The sequence below is a fragment of the Copidosoma floridanum genome, unplaced genomic scaffold (genome assembly GCF_036245765.1).
Source record: "Copidosoma floridanum isolate Cflo_tuat_1 unplaced genomic scaffold, Cflo_Japanese_pri ptg000034l, whole genome shotgun sequence".
NCBI lineage: Eukaryota > Metazoa > Arthropoda > Insecta > Hymenoptera > Encyrtidae > Copidosoma > Copidosoma floridanum.
In genome coordinates, this window is record NW_028321911.1 from 2,973,804 (window position 1) to 2,998,474 (window position 24,671).

Genomic DNA, 24,671 nt, shown 5'->3' on the forward strand with positions numbered 1-24,671 from the left:
TGCTAAAAACAGTGACGCTTAATTCCTCACTCACGTTACTGCCAATACTCGAGAGACTTGTTCATCGTCTCTTATCTAGTAAAGGCCGTGAGACATCCAACAGTCCCTGCTGTCCAGAAATTACGTCTTTGTGACTCCCTTCTCCCAGAATTCATGGGGCTTGCCGCAGCCATCCAGGCTTTTACCAGATTGGAACTGCCTGTATATTCCCTCTGTGAGATTACTATCTTGGGTACAAGTTTTTCATTGACGCTCTTCATTTTTGCATCTTCTTTGTAAAGTGTTGACCGATAAAAGCCAGCACTTCCTTTTTTTCTAAAGTAAAGATTTAGAAAGGATTACAATCAAGGTAACAGTCCTTTCTGTGTCCAGAGAAGAGTGCTACTTGCTCTGGCTAGCAGGGAGTTGCCACTTTTCCTCCATCCCACCCCTGAAGACTGTCCTGGCATTGTGTAAAAAAGTGTGAAAGTAGTAATTTTGTGTAGTAAATCTTTATGTAGGCAAACTACAAGTGCCTCAGCACGAGAGGCAGCAGGCATACAATCTTACCATTAGAGCAGAGAACCCACCGAAACGAGCTGGCGTAAACAATGCACTAAAAGTGCTACCATATAGCCTTCTCCGTGGTTGTAAGCCTAGATTAGTCAGACCACCACATCTTTTTCATTTATGAGGGGTGCTGCCATATTAGATGTGGTTACCCGGCATTATCTGAGCCTCATTAGCCGCTACCAGCCAGAGAGAGATCCTGGCACCCGCAACCGAAGCAACTAGTAAGTTTTTCAGTGTTAGTGTAGTAAGAGTGTAATGGTTGTACCTGAGTAGAAATTTTATAACCGCCATTTACTTTTATACACGACAAAGGGCCAGTTTTCGTAGGATATATCTGGACATTGTTCTAACATCAATTATTACATTCTGTTTTCAAAAAATTTCAATAACATTTTTTATGGATTTGTGATTCAAAGTATTTTTTTAATGTCATTTAGTAATGTTCTTACCATGAATAAGCAATTTATTCAATTTTACTATAAACCACTTTCCAAAGTCATCTAAGAAATTATTGCAAGCAGTTTAATTATTTTTGTATTGTATTATTTATAGTAAAATAAATCATACACAAAACTTCTAAACGCGATGAGGTATTTGTTTATTAACTTAGTTATCATCTCGTATCTGTTACTGTTTTTTTCAAAGATACTTAAAAATTTAATTATTGGAAAAGATAACATAACATTTAAATTATAATTAGTAATGAAAAAAATCGAGAAATGAAAAAAAAAAAAAAAAAAGCGTTGCTCAACTAATTCCCCATTCTTTATCAGAATTGATATTATTTTTAAGCAATCTTTTTCTTTTTCCAAGAACTGAAGTGTGAAGATGCATGAATTAAATTTTCCTTGTATTTGTATATTACTGTTTTCTATTATAGCATACACACAAAAACGCTGATACACGAATACTAATAGTATGTTGTAACGAGGCAAAATGGCTTCCTTGTCCCAAACTGCTCTCGCTGATGCAACGTGTATACAAAAAAGCAGAAAGTCGAAGCTTCTCCAAATTTGTTTGTTTTTGGGAGCTGCATATACACTAAGAGAAGAAGAAGAGGACGCCAAAGGACGACCAACTGAGATGAAGAGGCATAGCAGCGCCAGCAGAAAAGGACAATGAAAATGCGAACGCGACTGCCAAGACACAGCAGCTCCTAGGCATCAGTGCCTGATTGGTAAGCGGAGGGGCCCTAGGCAAATTTTTGGTAGAAGCCTATGTAAGGGGAGCAATTTTTAAACTATTTTATTACATACTACTATATTTTAAAAACTAACAAATATTTATTTAAATTGTTAAACAAAATTGATGTACGTTTTTTTTACATAATGGCTATGGGGCTTTTGTGAAGCAAAATTGAAAAACAGGGAATTTTGTATTAAATATATTTTAATATTTACTTAAGATTTACCATGTTTACATTTATTAAAAAAGTAATTTATATTTTTGTTTGAAAATTATGTTTTATTTATAATAATATCTTTCGTGATTTTCTTTCAGCTAATTCTTCTTTGATATCATCATAACTTATTGCTTTTAATAAATCAGACTCAATACTCATAAGTGACAGGTTATTAGGTTAGTCTTTATTAATGCATGATCGTAAACAACTCTTAATCAGCTTGAGTTTTGGGAAAGATCTTTCTCCAGTGCAATTTCTTGTCATCAAAACAAGATATATTTTTAATAGAGTATACACATTAAGAAAAATGTCTATCAATTTTTTTTCAGCGATTAATTTAAACAATTTAAGTTCATAACTGATTTTGTCTTTACTATTTTCGTCGGAATTATTAATAAAATCTTTAGCAAATTCTTTTAATTGTACTAGTTCATTCGCTAAGTTACTATCTAAGTCGTTTTCATAAAACTCTACTAATTCTATAGCATGCTCTTGGATTTTTTCAGTAAAAAAATTTTGAAGCCTCCTTAAGAAACCGAACTTGTTGTCAACATCTTTATAAGCATTAATTCTTTAATTTAATGATGCAAGTATTTGATCAATAACAGGAATGTAAGACTCAACTCTAAATTGTTCTAAACCACTAAACTAAATGCCTTTAGATCTTCCGTAATCAAGAGGACTTTTTTTTACGTTTTGTTTGCGTACTCTTTTTTGTTTTGACTCATACTCATTATTTTCAGACATTTTTTTTCCCAATTCTTCGTAGGTATCGAAATTGTCTCTTGAGGATTCTATGAAAGATTTCAGAGATTTTAAAAAAGCTATAGACGTGTTTAAATCTGTATCACAGCTTTGTTACTTGAGACTAGTCGCTTGAACTCGCTCCAAAATATCATTCCAAAAATAGATATATATGCTGATTTCTAATCTCGTAAGATATTTATACAATCCTTCCGCTTCAACGTTATCCTGTGAGAGTTCTTGTAAAATAGTCCTGTATGCATCAAAACCCTTAGAAAACGATCGTACTGCTTCAGCTCGAGATTCCCATCTTGTCGTACTTACTCTTTTAGGAATTAGCACTCGATCTTTACCTTTTGAATTTTTATTTTGATTTTTCAGATGAAATATTATAGCGGTCGGAAGAGTCCGTAAAAAAAGTATAAATACTTTCCAAAATATAAAAAAATTTTGTTGCCTCTAAACAACACGTCATAGCAGCTGTACCGATTAAATTCAAAGAATGAGCAAAACAAGGTATCCACGAAGCTAATTGATTTTCACGATTTACCAACGCTTGTAAACCATTATACTGTCCGTTCATAACAGATGCGTTGTCGTACGACTGTCCAGGACAATTTTGTAAATCTAAATTATGAGAGTCTTGATAGCATCAAACATATTTATAGCTTTGTGGCCCTTATTTTGCAAAAATATTAAGAACCTTTCCACTGGTTCGTCGTTTTCAATGTAAAGAATAGTTAAACATAGTTGGTCAGTATGACCTACGTCTGTTGTTGAATCAACTGAAATCGAAAAGTATTTCGATTTTTTCATACTAGTAACAATTTCTTTCATTAATTTTTCATTAATAATTTCTATCAACTCGTTACAAATCGTCGAAGACAAATAATTTACTTTTCTTTTCCCGCAGTTGGCAAACTTTTGTAAATGAGCTGATAAAAAATCGTCATGTTTAGCTAGTATTTCATTAATACCTAAAAAGTTTCCGTTATTAGGCATACCTATACCTTCACTTTCTTCTCGAAAAGGAAGATTTCGCTCGACTTAAAAAAATAATTACGTCAATAACTCTTTTTAAAACTCGACGCCAATCATTTTTTTTTTTTTTCTATCTGTTTTTTTAAATCGTCACGTATCAAATCAAGGAAAGAATCTCTCATTGTTAATGCATAAACTGCATCTAAATAAGCTTGTGATTTTTCATGCTCATGTAGGCAATGGTGGGCATTTTTCCAATTACAATACCCTTCACGAGTAAATTGTGATTGCGTTAAATTAAAAATTATGCAGTGGAAACAATATAATTTTCCGGTTACAGGAGAGAAACATAACCATGTCCTTTTAACTGAGTCTCTATTTTTAATATTTCTCTCAAACATTGACGAAGTGCATTTTCTAGAACTATGTATGTCTTTTTGTATAAATAACTTACGATTCAATAAGTCTGAGTTGTTGTATTGAATTTCGCAGCTTCCTTTTTTTATCCAATAATCAATCAATTCACTTACATTGTGTTCATGGCACTCGGAGACATCTAAATCAAACTTTGACAAATCGATTGTAGCGTCGCGGTTGGCTTTGACTATATTCTCATAATTTTGAAGTACTTCAAAGCTATTTGGTGTAACTTTCGATGGTTGTTGACGACTGTTTCTTTCTCTCTTATTTTCACTGAACTCATTGTTCTCACTATCCAACAGATTTGTTTCCTCTTGTTATTTCTCTGTTCGATCGGTTTTTATCACTTCTAGTTGGACCTTAAAAGTATATTTATAAAGTAATTATAATTGATGATTAAATTGAAAGACTACTAGAGGATATTGTTTAAATATTTTATTTTTTTCGGAAATTCATGGAAAAACTAGAATATAACAGTTTCAGGAAAACGATCGATGAATAAAAGTCTGAAAAGATCTCAGCGTGTCAGCGTGACATTTTTTAAGGCAGTCTATCATTCCTGTATATTTTTATTGACATTTTATTATACGTTTATATTTTTAATATTTTACTAGAAAATTGAATTTGTATTAAAAATTATAAAAACCTTAATTTCACCTGACAATAATATGATTGGTACTGAAAATTATGCGATTTTGTGGATAAGATTTTACTGTTCAATTTTTCTGATAAACTCCAGAAAAAATTCAACAAATTACCTAAAATTTCTTTAATCCACATTTAATTTTCAATTTTTGGCCTCGTCTTCCTTTAATGAATTCATGGGAAGTCACCAGGGAAAATGTTGCAAAAACTTACCCTGGTGACTCCTAATAAATTCGTTAAAGGAAGACAATTAGCCCAAAAAATTAGAAATTGGATGTGAATTTTGTACTAAGGATAATATTGTCAGGTTAAATGACAAACGTTACAACTTTTAATATTTTCGAGTAAGGTATTAAAAATATGTGCTATTGTGCTGTATAGGGGTGATAGGTTAAACAAGTTGAGTAACTTGGTAAAAGTCCATCAAGTTGTGTGATAAATAAAAAAAAATCGTTATTGAATTATAATGAATTAAGCTGGACGAGTTGACAACGAAACGACACAATTATAAGGTTGTTCGGAGACCGTTTTGAGCTGAACCCGAACAGCTCGAAACAGCTCCTGCCGCGCAATATCGCGCGTTCCTTAAGTCGCAACTCCAAGCAGTTCTGAGCGATTCCAATTAACTTTAGTTGAGTCAGCTGGTCGTTTTTTCATGTTGAGCTTATAACAGGTAGAAACAATACGTCGGTTAGAAAAAGCTTTTTCGTTATTTTCATTTTATTTTAATTAATTGCAATGAAATGGTAAATGCAAAATTTTAATGAGTCTTCGTCTAAAAATAAACTTTAAAATACCCGTGAAAACAAAAAGATAATGATCAGCTGACTTGACTAGATTTAACTGGAATTAAGTTAAATTGCTTGGATTTTTTGGAAGTCGATACAAAAAATGCTCGTCAGTTCACCCTAAAGCAGTCCCCTAACACATTTTTTACAAGAACGAAAAATCAGACTGAATTACGGCTTAAACTTAGGCCGATGTATTCATGAAGTAAATCGATTTTATTAAAAAAGTTAAGAAACCTTGTTACAAATTCCCTATATATTTGTTTTTTTTCTTATATCTACCTCTTTACTGGTGCTTGAAAAACCCACTTGTACTTCATCGAGTTCTATGCTTCTTTCTTGAGTGGAAAAAAAACTTGTCATTTTGGGTGTTCGTGATATCACATCGTCTTGTTTTTTTTATTTTTTTTGTTTCTCTTTCAACTTTTCGTGACCAGATTTGTAAATACTCTTTGAATTATGACGATCGATTGATCTATCACACATGATTCTTCTATGTTGAGGCTGAATTTTAATTTGAAAAACTTGATTAATAAATATCATATGATGTGTCAAACGAAAAAAACTTTTAATGAAAAACTTACGTCTTAGAAAATTAAATATTACGTGCTTTTTAAAAGTAATTTATTATTGGCAATTATAATTTTGAGGTTATTTTGTTTACAAAACAAATTACATCATTGTTAAATTTTTGTACGTAAAATTATATACTTTTGACAGTTTTCCTAGTAACAGAACTTGTAACTTGTACGGACAAGGGACAAAAACGAAACTTGTACAGAAATAAAAACTGTAGGTAAGTACAAAGTGAGAAAAAGAATCTCTGAGAGAATGTACTAGAGAAAACTTCTGCTGGGATCACTTTTCAATGCCTTACTACAACAAGAAGATCTAATTCTATCGATACGTTACCTTAGATCGGTAAAGTAGTTATGCCACTCCTTTAAATGCCTGCGGAAAATATATCTTAAAACCAAAAATGTATCTTACTATGATACCTACAAGTTTAATGTTGTTTGAAATACTTATCGCTTTCAATCAGATAAATCAGACAATATAAAGTATTATTATTATCTTGTCACATTTATGTTATGCATTAACAAAAACCATGTAAAAAAATCAGAAGGGCACATTTTACGTTTATACATTATTTGATCTACATTATTAAGTATTTTAGATGAATAATTTATTTATAAAATATTATAATTGAGTCGTTAAATTTTTGTAGTACTGTTTTCTATGAATTACTGAAAAAAATTTTAAAAAATACATCACTTGTATTTATTATTTTTGTAAATTAAATTGATTTATTTAATTTATAAAAATAATTTACAAAAATTTAATTTATTAATTTTATAAATTAAATAAAGTACACACAGAACAAAGCTTTGGACAAAATACTCGCTTGTACTTTAAGATTCTCTAACTAATTGGTGGGGTTCCGTCGCTCGCCTGTGGTTTCTACTAGTTGTTACTGTTGGGGTTGAGTCGCTTACTCATGGTCATATATTTTATTTATTTTATTTAAAAAAATTTTTTTTTTTGTCGTTGGTGGCGGTTGGTGGGGGCCTTCTATTGGTGGGGGCCCATAGGCAGTGCCTACTTTGCCTACCCTATAATCCGGCACTGCTAGGCATGTTGAGAGCGACTGCGAGAGGAGATGCGTGGCGGCGGCCATTGCTTGAGCGAGAGATCTTATGTCAGTCTGGAGTAGAGCCTCGAGCTCCACGTTAAGCGTGAGCCACGAGAGCTTCGGTGATTTTGCGGGGTTCCGAGAGAGAGAGAGAGAGAGAGAGAGAGAGAGAGAGAGAGAGAGAGAGAGAGAGAGAGAGAGAGTTGAGAGAGTTTTCGAGTAGGTGCGTAATGTTGAGAGAAGTAAGAGGAGTGTGCGTGCGAGTCTGGAAGCTGCTGTGTTCTCTCAAGACGAAGAGGTATCCAGATCAAGGAATACGGCCGCTGAGAGAAGAAGAAGAGATTAAGAGTAGAGTAGAGTAGAGTAGAGTTTATTAGGCTAAGGACCAACGGTCCAAAGTAGCCTTGCAATGTATACATAGCTGTTTCAGACAGCTTACAGAGGTTTAATATGGAGCGAGTCCTATTACATTGTGTTCGCAAGTCATATTACATACAGATGAGTAAATTGTTAGTTAGGCAATAAATAATAATAATAATAATAATAATAATAATAATAATAGTACTTAATAATTAAATAATTATAATGCAAACTATACGTCGTAGATGCTGAATTAATACTAAATAATAATATTTGAGCTAGGCTTATAAGTAATTGATGTAGATAAACTAAAACTAAAAGAAAGATAGTCAAGAATTTAAGCGGCTGTCATGCTCTTTAATGACTTTTAAGAGCCGGCTTTTGGTCCAGGTGAATGGTGGGCGGCGTAGAGAATGAGGCAGAGCGTTCCATTCTTTAGCAGCTCCAATGGTAAAAGAGTTGTTGTAGATGTCTAAATTGACTAGTGACACTTGCAGCTCTAAAGAATCGGTGTTGCGAAGGGCAATGGCGTCGGATGATCTAGTCTTGAATTCGAAGAGTTTGGCCAGATATGAAGGGGACCCAGTTTTGAGTACATTCTCAAGGAGGCCAAGCATAATATATAGCCTTCTGCTAGAGAAGGAGACGATGCCATATTTTTTATAGACAGAAGTAATGTGTTCAGACTTGCGTAGGTTGTCCACAAAACGAAGTGCTGCATTTATACATCTGGTCATTTTTGTTTTCATCTCGGCAGAGAGCCCATATAGTACAGATGCACAAAAATCCAAGTAAGGGAATACCAGCAAGCGAACGAGAAGTAGCTTAGTGTCATTGGATAGACTACAGCTTAAGCGCTTAAGTCTAGCTAACGCTGAGTAACAGCTTCAAGCAACTAATGCACAGTGAGATCGCCACGTAAGCCAACTGTTAAGAGTGACGCCGAGCAGTTTTACAGTAGATAGTAGAGTTGAGAGAGCGAGAGAGAGAGAGAGAGAGAAAGTATAGGAGTGTGAGAGATTGGGGACGGATTGTGAGTGTGTGCATAGTAGTGTGGGTCTAGGACAAGCAGGAGTTTTTTCTGGTCCAGGACCAGCAGGACCTGGTGGACGATCGCTCACAGCTCGCGGGTAGCGAGGCAAAGTTGCTGCAGCGCAGTCCAGAGAACAAGGTAAAGCGTTGTGTAGTGTATGGTGTACCGAGATACTGTGTATTAGTGTAAGTGATTAAATAAAAGAAATAGTGAAAGGTATTTGTTTGTGTGTTAATTATTAGTTCTCTCCGTAGAACGAGATAACTTCCGCACCAATCCCTCTTTTTCAGGAGCAGAAACCCAAGAGGTAAGAGGGACAAAGGTGACGAACGTGATCGAGATTTGACAATGCTGCGTTGGGGCCTCTTTTCGTTCCAGGTCAAGAAGCAGTGTTATAATGTCATTTTAATGTAATCATCATTTGATTTTGACCTTACTTTTAAATTCAATATTACCTGATCTGCCAGTATGCGCATGGACGAAACTGTGTTAGGAAATGATTCTTACACCCACTCTAGGATTTGAGTGGTACTGTGGCTCTCTGGGACTGGAAATAGGAATTAAGTTATTTTAATAATAGAAACTGTGTTTCTGCATATCAGGCACGACTGATGTGATGGACTATATTACTGTTAATATCACGTTGTATCAAAATTTGGTACTTTTTGGTGCAGGATTGATAAAAATTTTTACACATTCTACTAGATGAAGAGAACAAAGCCTCGGAAATTAATACAATATAAAAAAAGTAAGATAGATAAAAGGCAATAATAGTTTTGCGATTTTCGGGCATTTTTTGCGATTTTGAGCGTTAACTCGATACAAGAATATAGTGTGTTTTTAAAAAAAAACTTGTATTATGGCATGATTGTACGAAGCGTATGCAATAGCACACACTAGGCTCGAATAGGGTGATTGGGAAGACACAATAAAACACAATAAAACTAAACAGCATAAAAATAACAACTTTTAATGTCACTCACAGGCCAAGAAAACACAGTTAATATTCAAGGCAACGAACTATTGAAATATATATAGGTGAAGAATGTAGAAAGAAAAGAGTCAAGTTGAACAACACAATATGTAAACACGCACTGGCCTTGAGCTCGCAAGAGAGTTTCAAAGTTACACGAAATAAATGTGAAAATGAAAGCACTGATAGAGTATAACTGATTGAAATATTGAATAACTATAAACCACTGTCTGTTAAAAAATGCACAATTACTGTCTGTGGAAATACACAAGAGTTCCACTGAGTCTTGCTGTTGATAATCACTGGTAGTTCGATGAGATTAACCATTTGAGGTGGTCTGCAAATTATGCAATGAGCAACTTAAACAAAGCACCAAGTGCACTGCACTGCACAACTGAGTTTTGTCTACTGTATAGCGAGAGTTAATCAGAAGATTTACACTAGCATTAAAGGTGATGTATGCACCTTTGAATGCTAGAGTTTGGCAACGTTAATGAAGAGAGTCTTTCTTCGACGAAAGCTGAGTATAATCTAGCGCTTACAGTATACAAAGCTTGCCACGTAAATACGCACACACACACCTGCAGCGCGCCAAGTCGACCAAGCACACACGCACAGAGCGTTGAGCCGACAGAGACTACAAATGTACACAATGTACACAAAAGCCGGGCCTAATGTCGGTCGCTCTCATTTCCAACAAAGATCTATTAGTCTAACGTTTAATTCCTTATTTAAAATTAAAAACAGAAAAGTCGAATGGGGAAAAACGACTTTTTATTCATTTTATGATCACTTTTTTCCTCACAAAACGTTTGGGTTACGTCCTGGACGAAAATGTTAAAAACGAAAAAAGTGTTTCTAAATTATATCAACAACTTTTTCTTTTACAGCAAACCTCGGAAATATCACGTAACAAGGTTATAACGAAAAAACTACTTCTTTTCGACGAAAAGTACGGTTTTAAATTGACTGCCATTTTTCTTTCTAAAACAGAAAATTTTGCCAATTTCAAACGATCACGTAATGTATTATTTTATGTATACGTAATGTATATGTTTTATGTATAAAAGTCAAAGCTCTTTGTGAAGTCTCAACTCAATCTGACAAAAACTGCACAAGTTAATCGAATAAATTAATTATGCTTTAATATACATACATACACCTCTGACACAGTGGACCACAATTGCAATTTTTTTTAACAAAATGATTTTTAGATTAAAACATAGATTTTTGAGATTTGTGTCATTCAGAAGTGGGTCTCCTATTTCGTCAATTAATCACGATTACTCACGTATTCAGTCACAGACTGGCCTATTAGATATTTGTCAGCTTTATATCTATTAGGACTGTTGTTATATGTTTGGATTATTTGCAGGAATTGGTGATTGTGTGTCGATCACTTCATTATTTGTACTTTGAGATTGTAATTATACCTTAAAAATTGTAAGACCTTTGCTCGAAACCAATACAGTGCGTAATTATATAAATAGCTCTGTGTTGCCTGACCCAAGGAGAGTATGAAACTTTCTTCCTACTGAATTTAGGAATGCGAGTAATATTATTGTCCTTAAGAGGCAGCTAATGCAGTGTGTGGGGCAGCGGTATACGGGATAATTATTCATAAACGTGAATGGTAGATTGTAACTTTATGTTACCACTAAATTTTGTTATATATTGTATAGGGCTTTTGCACGCTGATTTTTCAAATAAATAAATAAATAAATAAAATCAATAAGTTTCAAGAATAACGAGACTTATTACGCCAGCAAAGCTATAAGATACTCCTGGGTATCACTCGTGCCTAAAAATTAGTTACATGATGATTATGGCTATTATTAAAGTTAAGATTGGAGCATCAATAATAATAAGCAAAGATTATCCCCAGCTATTCCGAGGATTGGAAAATCGATTTTCTTCTGTTTTAGGAGTTCTGAGGCATTAACAACTTTGGCCTTCAATAATAACAGACTTTAAAAGTAAAAAAAAATATTTAGCCGAACCCAAAATGTAAATAAGCTTGGCCTTCAAAATAATGGGCCTTTAACGTAAGCAAGTAGCTTACGTGACTACTTGCAGGACTCACCCCAAACAAAAACAAGCTTACCCTTCAGTTAACTGCCACTCACATCCCAAGAAATTTCCGAAAAAACAAAATAACAAGCTCGTTCAAGAAAATTCAAGGACGAATTACACAGGAATTACATATTCATACCGGCATACAATTTTGTACACATGCATGTATGCTAGGCTATTCGTCACTTTCCAATTGAGATTTTTTGATCATGCACCCCTTAAGAAGGCTCACCACCTTTTTAAAAGTGTTGCTCAGCATAGTTAAAAAAAAATTATTTAAAAACTCGAAGTCTTACATGAGGCTTATAAGGCATAATGCATTATGTAGCAAAAGTCGTAGCTTTTTTTGGTTTAGCGATCAGTCACATGCTCCAAAAACTAGAATTAGGTACTTACAACAATCTTTTTTTTCATGAAATCATCAAGTCAACAGTTCACGAATGAAAAAAAAGAGATATTTATTGTCTTTACCGACACTTTACGTCATACACAGTATTCTAGTTAAGAAAAAGATTCATGTTTATTATAAAAATTCAATGACTGATTCTGTATAATGCCCTGAGTACGACTGAATTTTTCAGATTTTTCGATCATCCACTTTTGTAAATATAAGAGTTCATATTAAGAGATGATAACATCGGCTCTTTTGTGAATATTGCTAAATTCTATGTTTATCACTTAATAAATTTTTAATATGATTCTCCAATCATACTAGATTTGGCAAGTGTGTAGTAAAATGTGTAATGAACAAAGAAAAAAAATTGACATATCCACCGAATGGTATTTGTGTAAAGTCACTTTTATTAACGCATAGTTATGTTCTGTATTCACATTTTGCAAAAGTGACAACGTCTCAATTCTCAAATGCAGCAAGCATGCTTACCTAGCTAGGAAATCAACCTAGCAATCGCTTCTGCTGACTAAGTGTGCAACATTCTCACGTTTTCACTGTTTGTTTTCTGTCTCACTGGCACAAATTACTCTTTCACTCTCTAGTCATAGGAACTACCTTCAATGTACATTATTGCCAACTCTGTAGAAAAAAAGGTAATGACAGTAGTTTAAAAAATTATGCTGAATAAATGAAAGCCTTCTAGCCGAAGATACTCGAGGGGGGATGGGTTTGAATCGTGTCGAAAATTATTGAGGTATTCTTCTTTGGCTTTGTGTACCCAGGATGCCGAAATATCACTTATCCAATTTTTGTAACTGATAGTCGATTTTTTTGTAATGTCTGGATCTCCAGGGGCTTTTCGAAAGATGTCAATACCTATCCAGCTCATCGGGTAAGACTCGCTGTTGGTTGTAAAAAGGTTGGTACAGCAAGTTTAGATGGTTTATTGGAAAAATATCTTTCCCATTCAACTTACTATCAGCTACGGCGTACTTGAGATAATCGCTGCGCCCTGTTAATAGTACTTAATAGGATTCATGACCCAGTTGTTTGAGGGGAACCTTGCAAGGGGTCCGCATGAAAAACTCGCACACCGTGTGGTAAGGGCAACAAGTTGAAAGCAAAAAGAGCTCTGATATGGTAAAAGCTTAAAAGAGTCCAATAAATCACCATTATTACAGATAAATAATTTGATAATGATATAAACAATAATGAAAAAAATACAAGTTAATTATATTTTATAGTAAATAACAATAACTTATTAGGTTTTTCTTTTTTAAATACTTTTTTGTTGCGAGAAATACGTGGGTTGCCCTCAATATTGTGGCTTAGGACAAAAGTTACTTCTTCTTGGCCACTTTCATCAAACACTTTATTAAAAAAAGATTGATTTATTAGCGTTCACACAAACGCAGAGGAGCCAATGTATACGTTAGATTCAGTGCCTAGGTTAAATAGCATATTTTCACAATTTTCCTGCTTTTAACAGTTTTTTCACTCATGCATGGTAGATAAGACTTGCTATGGAGCCATTGCTACATTTTCATTCTTTATTTTTCAACACTCCTAAACTTCCGAAAATCCCCTATAGAGCCCTATTCAACACGTCATCGTAGTAATGAGCCTTTTATAATCTTTGTTACATTTTAAAACTGGAATATAAACCTTTAAAGTCTAAGGAGTTTGTGGTTTATTTATGTCTTGATAGACACAAAACATGATTCTTTATTATTACATGATCTATATTAAAACATTTGAGAGCTTAAATTTTTTAACGGTTAAATGACTTTAATTATTTTTTTAAAAAATTTTCATTTAGATGTTTGAGCGATGACACATTATAATACATATAATTAAACAATGATAAACATTATTTTCCAAAAAAGGGGGTGTAAGAAAACTTAGATTTTGATCTCTGTAGCTTCAGAAGAAAAAATCACCGAACATTAGAAGTACCTTTTTTTACTCTCTCTATTTATGAGCTAAAAAAAGTTGTATTTCATGTTGAAGCAACATATTTAGAATTCTAATGTTTAAAAATTCTCTATTTGAAATTCATAAAAAAACTACCCACCAATGAAATATTTCAGTCTTATGCTATTTTTAAATTTTTAAAGTATTGAATTGAGTTTTAGGATATAACGAAGAGATTGTAAGAGGAAAATAACCAAAATACCTAATGGTAAAAGTAACGGACACTCTAATACACGTTTTTTGACCGCGCAGCGGCTCAGTTGGCTGGTTTGTGGGTCGGCACGCGGGAGACCGCCGTTCAATTCCCGGCCAGTGTGACTCTTCTGAGCAAGTACTTCTGTGAATTTCAACATGTGCTTTCTCACTATGCAATGCTTCTCGTAAAGGGATGGGCAACCTTCTTGCAGCAAAATGGCCTATCACTTGGATCCTTCACTCTCGAGGTGGTCTATGTGAAATCATCACCGTTCCAACGAACTACAAACTTTATTCTTTAATGTGTAACCAATAAGGCACTTTGATTACGTACACCCAACGAAACATAATTCTTGAACCGTAAGATTCAAATTCTTGAAATTATTCATTTCCTGCAAACTCAAGTAACAGCCATTACCGTAAAATAAAAATTTTAAGATAAGAAGCTATCAAAATGGCAAGTATTGAAACAAGTTAAGGCTTTCATTCATGTTTATTTATATTCATGTGAAAGGAAACAATAAAAAAAATTCTGCATTTTTTTAATGTAGATGCTACTGTTGTAATTGTATAAAGGGCTCTCATTCTTAATGAAATGGGATGCATGCATAATTCAACCATTAAATAACCCATAAATGGAAATAGTTTTACTTGAACTTTTTAAAACTACGTCAAATGCTATAAAACAAACTTATTTAAGAACAAATGAGCAGAAAAAGCTATCTAACCACAAATAGGAAAATTTTTTAAAAGTTTTTTTTTCTATTTACAGTCAATTAAATTGATCTAAATGCTTATATTTTGATTATACGTGACAAAATATAATATTAATTCAATTTTTCAATCAATTAATAATGGTTAAAAACATTACGCAATAAAAACATGTTTCTATTCAATTTATATTACTATGCTAACATATCAACATACGTACATTAAACCAGCTACTATATCGATATACTACATCGATAACGTCAAAGTATTTTAACAATATTTTTTATTTTTATGAGTAAATTGAGGGTTAAAATAAATAAAATAACTATAATCTTTTAAAAATTATGGTGGTAATAGATTGTATTAGTTAGTTTTGTACGATAAACTACATATATTGTAAGAACCTTTTTTGACATTATAATAACCTATAAAGAAAGATCTTGAAATAAAATTCTTTAAGGTGGCTGCAGCGCCTAGTGCCGTATCAAAATGGGAAGACTAAAAATTAATCATTATTTTCTTTAAAATATGGTATAAAATTATCGTAGAGACTGTTGTAAGCCATATTCTACATTTTATCTGTTACTTTAGTGAGTAATAAAAAAACAAAAAAGTCTTATGGTGCCCTAATTGATGAACTGTTACGGTACGCTTTTAAGTTCAAGAGTAGTTATACCTATATATATGTACTCTGCAGAATGCAGACAGCTGAGAGCTGACTTGCACTCGCAACTGTACACTTAGTCTCCGATTATTTAAAGATTTTGTTCGATAACAAGACACTTTTCTCATGTCATCGAAAACTGCGTAATAATATATACAAGATAGTATGTTTTTTACACCTTACGGGTTATTTATATAAGTGCAGCAGTAGGTTGTATATCGCGTAAGCTTGCATTTCCTATCTAAACCGTCTTAAAACTACGATTTTGTAAGCATGATTTCTTACAATTTTCATCGTCAACCTTAATTTTTTTTTATACGAATAGAAAGATGGGAATTCAAAGAATATAATTTAATTTTATTAACCTCGGTTGGGTTATTTATAATTTTAACATTGAGGCCACTGGAGCCACCTTAATTAATATCACATTTTCCGTTGTAGCACACCGTAGGTATAGGTCATTTCTTACATGCAAAATATCATGTTTTGCAAGAATCTAGCTGCTTGTTATTATTTTTAATCTTATTACTAATTTGATTATTGTTTTTCTTACGTACACAACGTACATGCCTCAGTACGTACATATAAATGCATACATATTTCGTTCTTTTTTGTTCTTTTTACATTCATAAACTATACAATGATTTTTAAATTAAATTTGGATATTATACAACAGTTTTAATATGGAAAATGTAACGATCAATTCTGCCCCCGTAAAAAGTTCCACATACAAAGACATAATTATAACGGCTACTTATCGCGATAGTGCCGTATTTAGCAGGGCACTAGGGGGGTTGTCATAAATTTAAGAGTTGTATGAAATATAAATGAATGAAAATGGAGTTAGTGCTCAATATCACTCTTGTTCATCGTTCATGAGCAAAAACTTTTTTTATAAACTAGAAGTTACATGAATTTGCTGCTTAAGAGTTAGTGCATAAGAGTCTGTAACGATCGTTATAACAATACGGACTAAGCCTGATAAGGTTGGCATTAAGATCAACAACACGTTTCTGAAATAAACATCTGACATGTTTGGAGTTTTTATTCTCACTCCTTGATTAGCTCTTACTGATCGTGCGCTTATTATGCACTGACCCTTTAAAAAATGCCAAATACTTGATTGTCATTTAATGTAAAAATATAAAAGTTATTTTTATCATAGTCATTTTTTATATTGTTTTCAACGTATTCATCTGTGATCAAATACAAAATAAGAATACAAAAAATTCTCTATCTAGAATCGCCTTCTTTATTATTTGACATAGAATTACTATAACAACTGTCTATAAATGTTTTCATACTAAGTTTCTGCAGTAATATACATCAAAAACACTGCGTGTAACAGAATTTATAGGTCATGACAATATTGTAAAATATTTTTACAATTTCTTATTTCTGATACATTTATCTTTCGGTCTAGTGCATAGAATTTAAAATGTGACTTACTTTCGGCTTCAACTACCAACATTTTAAATCATTTTTTTTGCTTGTCAACCATTGACTTTATAAGTTTCTGAAAGAGCTACGACCTTTGGTACATAATTAAAAGGGCCCTATAAGTTCCACGAAATAATTTCAAATAAGTTCTTTCCTTTAATTTTTGTAAGCAACGTGTCCTAAAATTGTAACTGTTGATTTAATGTCATATGTAACCATAGATTTTAACCAGGAAGCAATGGCTCTCCTATCAAAAAATCATGGTCACTATGAATGTTTTTATTTTTTCCAATCTTGTAGTACACATGGCCACACCAAACAAAATTTATTACTGTACACTAACATAATACACACTCAAATCACTGATTCATTTGGTCAACTTACTCTTAATAACCTTTTTTTTTAAATTTATTAGAAAATTTCCCTATAAGGCTCCGTGTATTCTGGCGATCTTAGCGAGGGCCAATTTCTCTCACTCGACGGCGCCACCTGACATAGGCGCATAGCGAATACCATGGATGTCAACTAGGTGTAATAGCTCTACTTTTAAGGCCTACGCAGTGTAAAAAAAAACATGCATATGCACAGGCACAGTGCACAAGAATAACATTAGTTGGTACACCTATATATACACATGATGCACAGCGCGGTGTACCTTACGTTTTGACAGCTATAGATATACCAACCAATGTTATTTTTGTGCTCTGTGGCTGTGCATGTGCTTGCATTTTTTATTGCGTCGACCTTAAGAAAAGGTAATCTGATTTTCTCCCGTATTGCAATAAGGTACATTTACCTTTCAAACATATATTTATACGTATATAGATACTTACCCGCTTACATAGATTCATAGAAATGCTCATCCAGACTTACATATAAAAATATATACATATGAGTAAGAAGCATTCACACATAAATGCATACACGCATACATAGGTACTTGTATATGTTAATAATGAGTGAGTTATGCGGATTCTTAAGATTGATTTTTTATAGGAACATTTATTACAACATACGTACTTAAACTTGTAGATTACGCAGAAAAAGTAATCAAACGTGTCAAAGCTCTGTTGAACACCCATAAAATAGGGTTTAAAGGGTTATTTCGCAAATCTGTGTAAGATAAAAAAAAAAAAAAATTTAAGCATGTAGAGCAAAAAATTTCCTATCAATAAGATATTTTACTTGTATTTGGACTCAAAAAAATGTGAGATGTAAGACGACGACTACCAGTGACACATAGAGCTTGCAAAATATAATAGGCTTATTAATTTATACCTCACATTAAATTAATTTGAAAGTGCTATATGGCACTAAGTGGTATCGTTTGTGCAGGAAGAAGCATATTAGTTGGCACCATCCGATGCCGGAATAGCACGAAATTTCTAGATGATTGGGGACTTAAAGCATTATCTGCCGCAAATAATTTAAAATTATTGACTAATTATAATAATTGGCGTAAAAACTATGAGAATATTTATTACTAAGATTGTTCTAGTTATACGTAATGTATTGTGCAAATAATAACATCAAAATCCATGTTAAAAAACTCAAGACGATACCAAATCTGTCAACATAACCTTTGTTTTTTGTAGTATCGAGGCAGAACAAAGCAGAACGAACTGAACTTGGTCGTAAAATGACCCAAGTATTACAAGAGTGACCAAAAATATGTAGTTTTAACTGGCTTCGTTTTATTAACTGGTACTCAAATATAGCACTGTAAACTAAAATTTCTTTTCAATAAAAAACTTTGAAGCTTACATTTGTGGTAAGGACCGTTATCATTATGTCTAACAACTCCAAGTGGTTGAAGCTTAATAATCTATGATCAATAGTGAGTTAAGTCTTTAAAAATCCGGCAAGTCTGCAATTTTCTCTCGCCATGGGGTCTGCTGTCGTTTTTTTTACCCCCTCCAACAGCTTGCACATATCAATTTGTAACTCAGTGCTTTAAAACAGAAAAGGCATTTTTTATCACATCATACTATGTCTTACTGTGACTTTCGATCACTGGGATGAGTTGTCATACTGTGTAGCAGTATATTTTTTTCAACCTAAAGTTTTTTGTAGGAGATTTTTATTGAAAAATTGTGTATTTATCAAAAATGACATACATATAGTTACACACAACCAATCGTATATGCCGACAGGTTGTTGTTTACCTTTTTTTTCTATCTTCTATAATCCTTTGTTGAACTCCAAAATTTTTGACAGGTCATTAAACATGAAAACATATTATAGTGATTACGAGATAAATAGAATTTCATACAGAGGTGTGTAAAGATCTACTGAAAGTACAATCACTGCACTACACACGTTGGTACTACTTCTTGGCCTGTCTTTTTTTGGCATAGTAAATGCTTACACAACTTTAAGGTGACATGGTATACAATACTATAAGATACCAACTTATCCGATATTAAAGAGTTATACGTGTTACTGTTTGTACAATTAACGATAATGTATGATATTTAATTTAGGATATCGACATACATAATAATAGTAGAAGTGCGAGGGTTGAAAGACCAAACGGCTACCATCCTGTGACTGAGACTTTACGAGAACGTTTCACCATACTCTATACTCTTGCTCACTCACAGGCTTGTAGTTTGTTGCCTGCTCCGTTTGCTGCAATATCGTATACATGACTCAAAGTCCAGTTCATTGCCTTTCACTTTCTCTCCCTCTCGCCCCGCAGTTCCTTCCTCATTCCTATATTTAGCCATAGCGCCCGTACCTTTTGCCTATGCTCAATAACGACTCTTCTCAATTATCTCTGTTTCTCCATCTTTCCTATCTTTCATTACATCTGTACATGGTTTGTTAATAGTTTTTCCTCTTGCTGCTAACAATTTTCAGTACTTAAAAAATTTCTTACAGGCTTTTGGCGCTAGTTGTCAAAGCCTCCTCTAAAGGTTTTTATTATTTACCACTTGAGGTTAATTAACACGGGTATCAGACACTTGCAGTACCTATTGTTAGAAAACACAACTACACGCATTTTCTCTTAGTACAAGTGCATGTATTGGTGCTAATTATCTGATGCCAAAATAGTGCGACTTGTAGCAGAAGTACTTTGCTGATTGCAAATAATGCTAAAGTACTTCCCAATTGCAATTACGCTAAGCATAAAAATTGTATGTATTATCACAATGACTTTAAATATCGTAGCTATCTGTACGATTTCAAATGTTTAAACAAATAAGAGTTCTGACCATAAATCGTAAAGTGGCAAGCAGAAGCTACTTAACTGAGAAGAAATTGGAAAAAGGCTAAAAGTTAGGCCAAGCTCAGCTATACCACACGACTTATATCTTGGCCACAGCTTCACACCTAACCTGTCATCTAGTGAGTTAGTAATATGGTGGATTTGGGCGTAGCTTGGCCTGATTTAGCATGACTTTTGCACAGTAACTGCCAACTTTCGTCTGCAGATCAGTATATAATACAGTAACATGCATGTAAAAAATTTTATGTATTATAGGCATGTATTTACACATGTATAAGTGTAGAATGCGTGTATGCGTTATGTACTAATGGATGCACAGTTTGTAAAACATATTCTTGCTTACAGTATTATAATCTTAAAATAAGTAGTATGAACTTATCAATAGCGTTTAATGTGATGACAAATATATACTAAGTTTTAAACATCATTAGTTTCAAAATTGTTTTCTATGTTGACTTAATCATTAAAATGAATGTATACTTTCACATTGAATGAAGATATATATATAGTTCATTAAAAAGTAATTACATGCATGTATATGGGTAAAATCAAAAAATTCTGAGAGTGATTTTGAGTCGATGTCATAGAATTTGCTAAAAATTAAACCACATACTTCCTACTATCTACTGAGTTAACTCATCAATCTTTAGCCAAAAATATCAAGTACAGCCATTGCTACGGACTGTTCCGTAAATTATGTATTTTTTTTCGAAATATTTTATCATAGCTCTAATAATACTAAAAAAAATTTTTTAAACCGTATACTAACGTGAAATTTCCTGCTCTTTCTAATAGTTATGTCTATTTTGTCCGATCTGTATTAATACTGTCAAAAATTGATGTTGTTGAAAAAAATCGATTTTTCAGTGTTATCCCATCAAGTAAGCTAAAATATGAGTTTACCAGCGTAAAGAGCGGAAAATTTTACGTGAAAAACAGTTATGGAATATGGGGATTTGCATTGGGACTCAGGTGAAAAAATTAAATTTCAAACGTTGCAAAACGTGGTACTCAAGTTTTTTTTTTCGAAACTAATTTTTTACCGAACAACAACTATGCAGCAATAATATCATACACATATCTTAAGCATTATTTTTTAATACATTTTCTTAATTAGTTGTATATTTCATAATCCATTATAAAACTTATACATTTTTCAGTTAAACAAAAGCTTTTTAACATTTAAAGAAAATCGCGTTTTTCAGTAGTTCTCTGTACTGAATCCAGGTGGCTCTCTTGCTCCTTGGTTACTTCTTCTGCAGACTTATAGCAAACGTCCCTGTGTAGGTACTGTGGTATGCGACTCTGATGTTTACTTCTACCTGAATCCTTATTTCCGCATTTAAAAAAGCTCTATTTCATTAAAAAATAAGTTTTATCTTTAAAAATTATTCTGACATTATGGCTTCTCGTAAAAGGTGTCTTAATCCATTTCCGAAATAAACTCATAAGTACATTTACCTCTAGTTAATATATTTTTCAGTTATTACATACATCTGTAAAAACAAAGAACTTAATGTATGTTGGACGATCAAAGTGAGGCTGATTTGAGAAAAGTAAATGATGATGTGAATTCAGTTTCCTGAAGCGTTAGGTAATAGTTTTATATGCTTGGCTTGTCCCAAAGAATCTGAAGTTCAATCTATCAAGAGCGAATCCTCAGATAGACAATCACAAAGAACGTCAACTGAAAGTCCAATTCTTGAAAGGCAATCTTCCTATGAATACTTGACGCAATCGATTGAAAATGTTTTGAATGTGTCTCCAGTACAAAAATATCAGTAAGATCTGTGATTCTAATAAAAAAAATTGTCATCCCTTAAGGTCATAACACTATAAAAAAAAACCTTCAATTTCATGTAAATTTAATGTAAATCACATGAAATATTTCATGATTTTGTACATTAAAAATATTTAATGCATGAATTATAAAATATAATCGAAAAGGAAAGGAAATTTCATTAAATTTATTAGCTTTTTAAAAAAAAATTAATGCTCTAGTACATAAAAAACAATTAATTCAATACATAATAGAATATCATAAAATCAATTGAAAATTTATGTAATTATACACTAAAACTAATGTAAATATTTACACACCGCTTATGAAAAATGCATGGAATGTAAGGTTTGGCATTAAATTTAATAATCCAGAAAAACTTAAAAACATTACTTGCAGTACCTTAAATTTCATACAAAAACTCAAGTACGGAGTACGTATTTTATGTGCGAAATTAATGGTTAGCCAATAATTTAATGACATTAAAATAAATTTAATGTGAAAACTCTTGAAATATGACTATTAACTTTAATTTAAAAAAAAAACTGATACGGCGTAAGAATTTAATGTAAATCACATGAAATATTTCATGATTTTGTACATTAAAAATATTTGATGCATAAATTATAAAATGTAATTGAAAAAGAAAGGAAATTCCATTAAGTTTTATAGCTTTTTAAAAAAAAATTAATGCTCTAGTACATAAAAAAAAATTAATTCAAATCATAATAGAATATCATAAAATCAATTGAAAATTAATGTAATTATACACTAAAACTAATGTAAATATTTATACACCGCTTATGAAAAATGCATGGAATGTAAGGTTTGTCATTAAATTTAATAATCCAGAAAAAATTAAAAACATTACTTGCAGTACCTCAAATTTCATACAAAAACTCAAGTACGGAGTACGTATTTTATGTGCGAAATTAATGGTTAGCCAACAATTTAATGACATTAAAATAAATTTAATGTGAAAACTCTTGAAATATGACTATTAACTTTAATTTAAAAAAAAAACTGATACGGCGTAAAAATTTAATGTAAATCACATGAAATATTTCATGATTTTGTACATTAAAAATATTTGATGCATAAATTATAAAATATAATTGAAAAGGAAGGGAAATTCCATTAAGTTTTATAGCTTTTTAAGAAAAAATTAATGCTCTAGTACATAAAAAAAAATTAATTCAATACAGAATAGAATATTATAAAATCAATTGAAAATTTATGTAATCATACACTAAAAATAATGTCAATATTTATACACCGCTTATGAAAAATCATGGAATGTAAGGTTTGGCATTAAATTTAATAATCCAGAAAAACTTAAAATCATTACTTGCAGTACCTTAAATTTCATACAAAAACTCAAGTACGAAGTACGTACTTTAAGTATGAAATTAATGAATAGCCAACAATTTTATGACATTAAAATAAATTTAATGTGAAAACTCTTGAAATATGACTATTAACTTTGAGTGAAAAAAAAACTTGTGCTGCGTAAAAAATTAATAGAATTTTCACGAAATATCTTATGATTTTGTTGAATATAAATATTTAACATGTAAATAATAAAATTTTTATTAAAAAATAGCCTAGTTTTAATTCAATTGAGCAGGTTAAAAAACAAAATAATGCAATAGTTCATGAAAAAATGTAATTTAATACGTAAAAAAATATAGAATTGTTGTACTTCCTAAAAAATAACGAGAATTGTTATGTATTCTTCTAGTATTATACGTTCAATTTTTATTTAGTTTTCGTGTTTAAAAAGTTGAGTTAATTTTTTGTTTAAAAAAAGGTGCATTGTAAAAATTCAATAACATATGATATAAAGTAACAGAAATTTAGGAACTTATGAGAGATGTCCTTTATAAACGTAATAAAACTCATGAACCTTACAAGTTCTTTTTGTAAGTGTTTATATTTATTAAATTAGATATATTTGTACATTAATTTTTACAAAAGATTTTTTAAATTTTTATGGCAATACACGTGATATTTTAAAAAGTATCAAATTATATTTATTTTATTTAAATCTACAAAAATTTGCGTTTTGTTAATAATTAAATAAATAAATTATAAAAATCCTATTATTTTGAAATTTTGTTTTACGTGAACTCTAACATGAGTACTTTGGTTTTAAATAAGTTACTTAATAGGTGCATTGACTTATATTAGAGTTTTAAAAGGAGTAAAAAAGGCATAAAATACTATTTTAAACTAAAACAACTTGAGAATTCAACCAAATTTTTTGATAGTTTGAAGAGATGAGGATCGTAATCGTTTAATTTTTTCTTTTCTTTACGTACAATTTTCGTCCCACTAGAAGGATTGATTTCCAGGAAAATTCTACAAGTATAAATAATTATGATATACTTAAATCAGATATTTCCTGCTATTTGAAATATAACTATACGTGCCTTTGTATAAACTCGAGAGTGTTTTCTACTAAAGGATTGTAAGAGAAACAAAACACATAATGAACGAGAAAAAGTATGAGCATCGATGAGAAAAAATTTTCGCAATGAATAAATTTTTCACCATTCATTATAACAAAGAACTTTGCTTTTTCCTCGTATGGCGAGTCTCCTGCAAGATTGTCAATTTCGTGTTAATTGTGCAACAAATTAGTTATATATGACACTGCATTTTCATAATTTTTTAT

The 24,671-nt window shown here is 31.9% G+C and overlaps 1 protein-coding gene across 1 annotated transcript in view; it reads right to left on the bottom strand.

The window, feature by feature from the left end:
- The window catches only part of MICAL-like (protein), a 602,730-nt gene extending 583,901 nt beyond the window's left edge, over positions 1 to 18,829 (bottom strand). The window contains exon 1 of the mRNA XM_089597639.1: positions 18,747 to 18,829. The gene's annotated coding sequence lies outside the window, so the exon portion shown is untranslated. The remainder of the gene's footprint in view (positions 1 to 18,746) is intronic.
- Positions 18,830 to 24,671: the final 5,842 nt, after the last annotated feature.